The sequence below is a fragment of the Rhipicephalus sanguineus genome, chromosome 11 (genome assembly GCF_013339695.2).
Source record: "Rhipicephalus sanguineus isolate Rsan-2018 chromosome 11, BIME_Rsan_1.4, whole genome shotgun sequence".
Lineage (NCBI taxonomy): Eukaryota > Metazoa > Arthropoda > Arachnida > Ixodida > Ixodidae > Rhipicephalus > Rhipicephalus sanguineus.
Window position 1 is genome coordinate 62,444,537 of NC_051186.1, and position 9,215 is coordinate 62,453,751.

The following is a 9,215-nucleotide window of genomic DNA, read 5'->3' on the forward strand; positions in this document are numbered from 1 at the left end:
TATATAAGTATTCACTTCGTATAAGCGCACACTTATGAGAAAGTGGAACTCTAGGAAACACTGCCTCCTTCTTCCCGCTTTTCTTAGTGCAATTTGACTCGCCAAAGTATTCAAAAGTGATGGTCGGTGGATCACGTTATGCGTAATAAGATATAGGAACTCTCCATGAACAAACTAATATGAAACGTAAAAGCAGGCACCAGCTATGAGCTCAGCAGCATCAGGACCCAACATACGTCTATTACAGCGCGTCATGTTAGCATAAATCTTTAGGAACATTGCCTCTACGACACGGAAGCATCATCACAACGTCTAACAGTGAGTTATAACTTATTTTAACGCAACTGGTCAGAAAGCGAAATGACCTAACCGTTCATCTGTATGTGAAAAACAATTCTAGAGTCTGATGGCTGTGAAAGTCTGCTGGGTCGACGAGTTTTTCCCGAGGCAGCATGAAACGACTTACCAACAAAATGCAACAAAAGGCACAGAAGAGCGATTTAATGCCATCGATGGCCAAGCCAATGTTTAGTTCGGTATACTCCAAGAAAGAAAATATTTGCGGTGCCATTCATAGCGTTATATGCCTGAAGACCAAATCTGATCTGGGCTGCCCAGCTCGCTGAGTACGCCGCCATTACCCAATAGTTACAGACCACCGTCTACGCGGTGAATCCCCGTCCCCCCTCCTTGCTGGTGCTACACGAAAACTTTATTTGATTCTTCGTAACAGTAATGTCGTGCTTTTAAAGAAGGTATAACTTTCTTTCTAATATGAATAATTATGCTGAAATTCAAGTGGAAGAAGTTAAACTTTCATGCCTAAAAACAGATCACTCACGAAGATCAAAATACTCCCTCTCTAATGGAGATCAGGTGTGCGTCGAAACCTTTCTAAACGTTAACTACTTCCTAATGTTTCCGCTGTGTGCGGCTGGTATTTGCGGATATCCCGACAAGAACAAGCTAGAGCACTGGGTAAGGACGAAGGATTTCTACAGGCAAAAAAAAAATTGATAAGCACTTGCACGAAGAAAAGAAAGTATACATAAGTTGCAGGGAAAAGGAGACAAGCGACCACAGTAAGGTCCGAGATTGGAGTAGGGAAAAACGTTACCTAAAAGACAATACCAGCACCTTTGACGTACAACACTTACACAACAAAAAAGAAAAATACCTTACACAGACAAAACCATGGCATTGTCACACGTAGTTTACAATTCAGTATTTTTCCAGTGCACTGAACTTCTGGCTAAGGAAAGAAAAATACATCGAATTTGACGCACGACTGTGACATGAGCTATAAACACCTCTGCGCATTCTCTATGCAACGCTGTTGCGGATTTAGGCTTTAGTTCAACTCATGACTAACACGACCAGCTGATATGTGTCTTTTTCCCAGTACGGAAAAATAATAAAGTATTAGACATACAGCAAAGAATAAACTGAAAGCAGGGGGCCAGTTTTGCTGAGTCCACAATACTGCAGAAATTTTAGATTAGAAAAAAGCGCAATACAACAAAGACAAGAAATATCAAACAGGACTAGCGTTTTTTTTTTTTTCATTAGCGCAAGTCCTGTTTGGTCTTTCTTGTCTTTGTTGTATCGCGCTGTTTTCTACTATGAATATGTGCCACCCAGCTCAAGTTCGCACGCTTTTAATGAAAGGAATTTTAGTTGAGGCATATTGCACGTACATACAGTATTGAAATAAAGTTGCATTGACGTAACTTTCGACGGTCGTGCAGTAATATTTAGTTTCCGTGGTGTGCCGCCGCAGAATAAATAATTACGCTTATGCATATATATGACTGGTATTTCAGCGCAACTGACAATACACATCTGACGATGCGAGATACTTGAAGGTTATTCCATGGTGCGAAGAAACATGTGAAAAATAACAGCGGGTTGCCTCGGTCAATGTGCGGTTACGTGCTAAAACCACGAGAGGATTACGTGGCTTGCCGCAGTGGGGGGATACAGAATAACTTTGGCCACGTGGGGTTCTCTGACGTGTGCCTCAATCAGAGCATACAAGTGTACTTTTATTCATGCGCCATTGAAATACGGCCATCGCGGCAGGAAACGGCACCCGCTTGCTTGACTTTAGCTGTGCAAGGTTTACCCATTTCCTACTCTGGCCTGCTCCTGAGTGAGTTTAACCACACACTGACACACAAGTTCTTTTAAAGAAATTTTGACAAGCCAATTAGGTGCGTTGTTTCCGGCTTCTTGTTCATTGTGTTCAGGTTGGAAACTGGGACGTTGTTGCATCTGATGTTGGGACTGCCATGAAATAGGTGATGTTCAGCGCATCATCATTTTATAATCTCTCAGAGAAATAGTTAATAAAGGTGATAATACAAATGCACGAGCAAGCATACCAATCATTCTACTATTCAAGCCTCTATTGCATGTTGCCTCTAATACTGCGTTTAAAAGTACTGCAATAGTTTCAACAGCAAAGCTGTTAAAGCTGGCAGTAAGATGCCCGTTAACAAAACATCCCTGCTGCGTTGTTGCTGAAAATAGTCAAGCCGTTACTGCATCGAGGAGCAGCCGCCGCCGAGCCGACGCCGTGGCAACTGGCACAGTGCCTTGCGCTGTGGTTAAGGGACAGCGTTTTCAACACTTCATTGTGGCAAGTTCTACGCGAATTCGGGATCCGTCCATCGCCGTTTCCTGGCTGCCGCCTCTTCGCCCAAGCACGCTGGAGGTGGGTAGTGTGCGTCATATTTAACAAATGTAAGAGAACAGATTCACCGTCATCTCTAATGCTGGCAAATAAGATTCCAACATTAGCACAACGCAGGAAAATATCGAGACTTAAATTTTTATTCTTGCTTTATCACAACAGACTCAATGTGAATGTGCCATTTTTGTCGCGCATATCCACAAATCGGCATGCGCATAATGTACTTACATATCAAACGCGCATTAAACTTTTCGAGTACTCATTTCTCCACGTACCGTTTCTGTTTGGAATTCACCGCCTGAAAAAAATTGTTCCATAAGGATCTACAAATGCATTTGCAAGTACGCTACTTAGTGTTTTCGAAATGCAGTTAACCACCGAAAGCTCAAGTGACTTTTTTTTTACTTCTGTATTTCGTCACTTTTCGTCTACATGTTTTATTGACGCAGTGCTATTTCATCATCTGCAAATACTGTATGATACACCCGACGTATTTAGGGGAGAGTTCCTGCTTGCTTACTTTTTTCTAGAATTTCCTGTTGCTATATGTTTTGTACTCGATTATGGGCTGTATTTTGCTATCTAGGCAGGTTCCACCGGTTTCCTTTATTACCTCTAGATACACTGATACGTTTGCTTTGTTTCTCCTTTCTCTGAGCGTGTGTGCCTTAAGGCTTCATTTGTGCATGTAAATTTGCAATTGTATAGATTCCCACCTGCATGGTCTTCCATGACCGCAGCATAGAGGAAATAAATAAATAAAAATAAATAAATAAATAAATCCAACCACCATCGGCTGCAGCACGGTGAGCTGAGGATCAACCAGCTTAGCTGTGACAAGCTTTACGCAACTTAGTGCAAACTTCCGTCATTTTTTAAATTGTTTTGTTATCAAGAAAGTTTTTAAGCAGTTCCTCTTGATCTGACAATACACCTTGAAAACTAAGGAATGCCTTTTATAGAAACGAAGCAAGCCTAAGTAGCTGTCTTTATATAAAAAAAATTAATTTATTTTAACTGCAAATTGGGAACTTCTTTCGGCAACGATGCGAGAGTCTTTCTTGCAAAGCTATTTTTTTTTTCAGAGGCCTTATGGACTTTTCAGAGCTCAGGTCTTAGGCACCCATTCCTGCGCTGAGAGGCGTCGCCGTTGTTGGTGTAACCGATAGGCATGGAAAAATAAAATGTTAAAAAACATTCAGCATAGAACGGTATTTCAACCCGGGACCACCGCGTGGCAGACGAGTATTCTACCACAAAGCCACGCGGGTTTTTCTTTTGTTTTATTGCCTGTCTGCATAGGCTCCTTTTTGCGAATGACTTTGAAGAACCAGCGTGGCTCTGTTTTTATACGCCTGAGCCACGCTGGTTCTTCAAACTCGACTTGCAAGAAGACCCTACACAGGCGTCATGTCGGGCAAGGAATGGCGCTAACCTATGTAATATAGCGTGGCAGAAGGGCAAAATAACAACCAGTCATCACACAATGCTAACTGCACAACGAGTGTGTGGGTTAATGCTTCCCACCCACTGCAAAGTGCACAGCCATAAATATTCATAGTCATCAGCCACATACAGCATCATGATAGTGCAAATAATACCTTGCAGATGTGTAGCGGGTACCTCGCTTATCCACAGAAAGACGAATAATGACGTAGTTAGTGCTGTCCTACTTGATAAAAATTATGATTTATGGCGCAGTCTACACCTTGCGGAAAGCGAAGACTTCGAACACATTTGGCCTTGCCCCAACGCGAAGCTGCGCTCAGAAATCGCATTAGGCAGTATCTTAATAGTCGGTGAATTTTTTGCGTGCTTATCACTTGGCTATCTCACAGATGACAAATTTTAGTGCACATCGAACCATAATCATATATCAATCAAAATTCAATGTTTTAACACGAACGTGTTTTATACCGGGGTCCACCAAGACTTCAGTGACGTATTTCCGTCACGGAAATGAAGTCGAAAAAAATATGCACAATCAAATGGCAAAGAAATAAAGGTCCGTCAACGAGCATCGAACCCACGAACGCTCGGTCCGCAACAACAGAAGCCGGGCGCGCAATCCACTGCGCCACGGTCACAGACTCTAAAGGCTTTACAAACGCGCCTTTTATATCTACCACTCTCCCTGTCGACGGGGTGGTGTTGCCCTCTGGGAGCGGTAAAGTAATTCATCATCACTGCGGCCTACGCGATTAGCACCTGCAACGCGTTCCACGTCCCTCCCATTCGGCGCGTTTTCAATAGTTCAATTTTGTCAATGCCTTAACACACCGCGAGGTGGCCTCCTTAGCCAAGTGTCGTAAAAGCGTCGGTCTCGCTCATAGTTCTGCGACGCGCGCCTGCCTCACCTTGCTGTAACACCGCGTTCCCCGCTCACGCGCTCGCTCCTAGAAAAACCGCTGTAGGGCTACCGGGGCGGCACGACGCGCTCTGCGTTTCCCTCCAGTCCGGCCGTCGTGTTCAATCACATTTGAACATGCCGCGGGATGGCGACCAAGTGCTGCGTCCAATATGCGAGGCTCTTCTGGCTACCACACCTAGTTATCTGATTACGCTTTCACCGTTAACTACTACAGCTACCACAAGGGTTTGTTTAATCATTTAGCAGGGACGTTAGTCGTCGGGATGGAGATGTACCACCAATCATCAAAGTGGGCACATCCACGTTAAACGGTGCTATAGCTGCCAGACATCAATATACATTGTGCAAACTCTGTTATATCAATGTACAGTAAACATTCAGTTACTTCTGTAAGGGCACGCTTTACTTTCGTGTTATTCCGATTCATATGACGGAGGGATCAACCATGTTTGTTTCATTACTGTCCAACTGCATAGTTCACCAGAATGTTGCTTGCACAATCTACTGCAAAGGCAAAATACACTACGAATCATTCACATAGACAAAAGTAATCATCATTTTTCTGACGGTATTTTTTAATTTTCCGAAAGTCAAACATGCATGAAAAGACGTAATAAACATCTCCACAAGCTCGACATTTTGCAGATTCTTTCATGAGGCATTTTACAACAATAAAGAGCAGTATTGAATGAACACATCTAATTTTTATTTTTAATTCCTGGAATACCTGGTAAGGTACAAAAGAAGAATGAAGAACTAACGAGAATCAACAACAAAGTCTTCCTTTTGTGTCGTGCAATCACTAAAGCTATCCCAAAAATGCTTCCAGAAAACAAACTCCTTAATTTTTCACATTTGTTTAACCTGGTATTTGATAAAGTTTATTCTTGGAAGTAACGGAGGAATGCGAGCAGATTGTCGAGAAAGGCGTCATTTGTTACGGGTTTGCTTCTCCCAATGTACAGCCTTCGCCCAAGCGAGGCCCTTTCGCGTAATGTCATGCTCATCATTTTTTGTACGGACCTGAGCATATAGCTTCACTCACCGGCGTCAATTTGCCATTTGTGGGCTTCGTGTTACGCGCGACACGACGCCTTTTTATGAGCCTATAAAGTATAATGACTGCTTCCCTTGACGAGCAATGAAAGCTGATGCAAACGACTTCCACCGCTATCCCGACGGCGTGAAAAATCGCGTGCGCCATGGTAATGCCACCGTAAACCATTACTGTCGTCCAGGAAAATGAACCGCCACATGTAATCGGAATGCGAAGATTAAATTCTGGGTGCTAATTGTCTTTTAGAGAGAGGTATTCAAAATTTTGGGGTGCTTTTGGAAATGTAGAAAATATAAGGGCACGTATGGCAAAAAGGAGGAAATTGCACAGCAAGGAAGCGCAGCAAATAATATATATATATATAATATATACAATGTGGAACAGTTTTGCATAGGAGAGGACAGTCAGAGCAAAATTTCATGCCTTCAATATTCAACGCATTTTAAATGCGATGCATCTTTCTGTGAACCAAAGATGCCTTAGCCCTATCTATCTATCTATCTATCTATCTATCTATCTATCTATCTATCTATCTATCTATCTATCTATCTATCTATCTATCTATCTATCTATCTATCTATCTATCTATCTATCTATCTATCTATCTATCTATCTATCTATCTATCTATCTATCTATCTATCTATCTATCTATCTATCTATCTATCTATCTATCTATCTATGTATCTATCTATCTATCTATCTATCTATCTATCTATCTATCTATCTATCTATCTATCTATCTATGCACACGCATAGTTTGGGCGCTCTCGTGGTCGTTTCTCTAACATGGCATATACCAAAAAAAAAAAAAACAATAGCGCAGATAGCACTAAGTGGCGAAAGTCTGGGACACTGCAGAGCTGGTGGGCGGCACGTTCCCGCTTTTCTTGTGAACCTTCTGTACAGAATGCTTGGGCGGTGACTCACTGCGTGCCGAATCACGATGATGATAAATTTCTGTCTATGACACACGCCGAATCTAGACCATAACAGCTCTGCTGTAAAAAGTGGCATATGTTGCATGACAAGTAACATAGGTCTATTAAGTATGTCGCAAAACAATTTCCCGCAGTCACATTTGTGGTGCGCAAGAGCCTACCACCGCCAGGCGAATGCGCTTATGTGTCACACGTGCTGGTATTTAACGCTTAGAGTCTATATCTAGCCAGGAACAAGGAAAGTAGTTATTGATATTCATGCCCTGCCATGGTGGACTAGTGATTATGGCACTCGAGTGATGACCCGAAGGTCGCGGGATCGAATCCAGGCCGCGGCGGCTGCATTTTCGATGGAGGCGAAAATGTTTGAGGCCCGTGTACCTAGGATTTAGGAACACGTTAAAGAACCACAGGTGGTTGAAATATCCGGAGCTCTCCACTATACGGCGCCTCTCATAATTAAATCGTGGTTTTGGGACATTAAACCCCAGGTATTATCGTGATGATATCACATTGATATTTAATAAAAACGCAATTTGCATGCATTAACAAGAGAAGGAAATACCGTTTGTTTTTAATGTCGACATCATACAGACAAATATGCTGCAACGACCCTAAGCACGCAACAATCCTGTACAGATAGTAAATAAATGCATTAGGTCAGCCGTTGTGATGATTGTCTACCGTCTTTTCTTGTTGCAGTGCTGGCTATCGCCAGTTATAACAGTGTAATAAACATTACTTACGTACTGCTATGACTCAACAAGCGACATGCTTGCGTTGCTCGACACCGCAGGAATAAGCTAACGCTGCATCTTCTTTGATGAGCGCGCAGTAACGTTACGCGCAGTAACGAGGTTAGCGCGCAGTAACGTTAAGTACTCTTCGATGGAACTGACGTCTGTGCTTTAACCTAACTGCCGATGTTACATCGAACCATAACATTCCATTTAAACATCATGATATAATCGACGTGGCAGAAAAGCCTTCGTTATGCCAACAATACTGAGTTTACACGAAGACGTCGATCCGCATCGCAAAGCTTGGTTGTTTCTTTTTCTTTTTTTAGAAACCTCGCTCTTTTGAAATTGACTGCCATCACTGAAGCGATGATTACATATGTACGAAAACGTGAAAGTATTTCGTAATTTACAGCGTATACATAAAATTAGAGTAAAATAATGTAATGAGAGTGGCTAAGTTTTCTACGTATGCGAACGTGTTCTACGACCGTTCGGCAATTTAGTTGGTATGATGACTTCACTCATTGGGCGTATGATGCCATCCGAGTCATCCTGAAACAAAAAAAGGAAGAAATGGGATTATAAATTTAGAAAAGGAAAAGAAATCTTCTACAAAGGAAAGCTACAGCATTTTGATGCTTAAAACTTCTATAGATAATCTAATCTTGCTGTTCGTTCCTCAGTACAAACTCAAGTGGAAATGTGCTGGGTGGTGTATACATATATATACAGGCGCAACAAGGTTTTTTACGTTTCTGTGGAGACCCCTATGGGAAAGAGGACATCTAGTTTTCACCATAAGCGCTCTAGGAACATTGACAGCCGTAATTAGGAATATTCTGCCTGTCTCAAGGGTAACACTCATCTTTTTACGGCGCAAAGAAAATGTTATTACATTCAACAGCGGGAACTATGAAAAGTCACCCCTACTTTTTCCTCCAACTCATTAGCCAGTGCTTCGAAGGGTAAGTCGTTCAACAAGCAAGTTTCACTTCGTTGCTTACCACAATTCGATGGCTATTCTTAAGCATGATGGAGCTACCCACGTAACAACCAAGGACCATTTGGACACCCATAAATATGTTATAATCTTTAGTGCGTAGATACAGGCCACATCTTTTGGACTATCATTCTCTAGATCACTGTTGAGCGGGCGGTTTTCATTTTTGCGAGCTGCTTACATAATACTATATTTTCAATATTGTTTCTCGTTAGAAACTTCCTTTTTAAGAATTGTTAAAATTTACAGGGCTGAAATGGACGGGACGTGGCGTAAAAAACACAACACAAGCGCTTACTCGGGTTTCAGTATTGCTCCAAGTACCGCATACATGCAGAAATACACATCGACTGTGCCTGTCATGACATAAGCACGTTTATAAGAAATGTGTGAATATTCTCGGCATCGCT